General features: G+C 35.1%; 1 pseudogene; it reads right to left on the reverse strand.

Moving 5' to 3' along the window:
- Positions 1-220: 220 nt before the first annotated feature.
- On the reverse strand, positions 221-809 carry LOC148014422 (uncharacterized; annotated as a pseudogene).
- Positions 810-1,493: the final 684 nt, after the last annotated feature.

Genomic DNA, 1,493 nt, shown 5'->3' on the forward strand with positions numbered 1-1,493 from the left:
TATTCCCCCCATACATAGTGGACTCTTTGTTAGTGATATCCACCCATGTTTTACAAGCCTTGGGAAAATCAACAAGCAGCTTGAGATCTCTTAAGTACAAAAAATACCAGGAATACTCAAAGATTATTTATCCAAGCCAACACAAACTACAGACTACAATGTCAAACAAAAGGCATTAAAATAAAAAACCAACCGATAGAGCAAGCCACAAGTGGCTGCATCAAGATGGGACTAAATAGGTTGATCCTCTTTTTTTGGACTTTTCTTCAGCACTAGTTTTCTTAATGTTGCCAAAAATATGTTTTGTGCCCTCATATTGTATGGATGAGAAGTAAACATGAAGAGATGGCTCATCGGGAAAATTAATTGGATGTTGTGTGGTAGCTGCTATTCTTATCTCTTACTCCAAAGAACGAAGTGCATTCTTTTCTATCATGTCTATTCCCTAGACAACCACCTACAATGATAGAAATAATGAAAGGCACGAAAACATGCAAAGCAAAGACAAATTTTTTCTATGAAACATAGAGATAAAGAAAGAAAAGTAAAAACTCTTACACTCTGAACTCTGTGTTTGTTGATGGCATACCATGGGTATTGCGAACAAATCTTAAACTCTCAATCAATCTCAACCAAGTTATATTTTTCTTTGCATTGACGGAAAATATTGCTATCAAATTCAACTTTTCAATACCCACAATGGTGTCCGCTCCATCAAATTGAAGAGAAAACAAAGTTTCTTTCCATTCCTTGCCAAGGAATGGATTAATAATATTCAAAACCTAATAAATATACCAAAACCATTTCATATTAGTAGGAGATAAACACAACAATAATACTTTTAAACAAATAAAACATTGCAATACTTTGGCATACGATCAGTGTACTTTTGTCACAACTCAGTGGAGATCTCATTTTCTTTTAAAGCCCTCTCCTACGCACTTAGAACTTTTCTCACTTCAGCTACTTTGGTCCTTACTTCCTCTTGAAACTCAACCTACAAAATTTTTGGGAAATCATTGCATACCATACTTTCTAATCCTCTCATAACAATAAAGAGCCCAAATATATATCTACATGGTAAACAAGCTGGGCCAAATCTTTTCTAGCCAGCGGATACCATGGGGGTGAAGTCTTTGATTCAAGCTTCTTTTTGGCTTCCAAGGTTTTAGCCAGAGTAGCAGATTGCTCTCGCTTTAATGTCACACTCACAAATATTTGCAGCATTGACCAATGTATCCTTTAGATTTGTGATTATGACTTCATGCTCATTCAAGCTTCAATTTTTTAAAAAAATACAAATGCATTTAATGAGAAGGATCACATGAGCATTGATTTTTGAGAGGAACTTACTCATTCATGCGAATAAAGCTAGCAAGGATACTTCATTGATTCTAATTGGATCAACAATAGTGCTAAAGACCCTCAAATGCCATTCTTTATCATATTTATATTTCTTTGCAATGAGCTCCATCCAAGCCATTATGCGATGG

Source organism: Lygodium microphyllum, chromosome 25, assembly GCF_053477565.2.
Source record: "Lygodium microphyllum isolate KBCC chromosome 25, Lygodium_microphyllum_v1.1.10, whole genome shotgun sequence".
NCBI classification, from domain to species: Eukaryota; Viridiplantae; Streptophyta; class Polypodiopsida; order Schizaeales; family Lygodiaceae; genus Lygodium; species Lygodium microphyllum.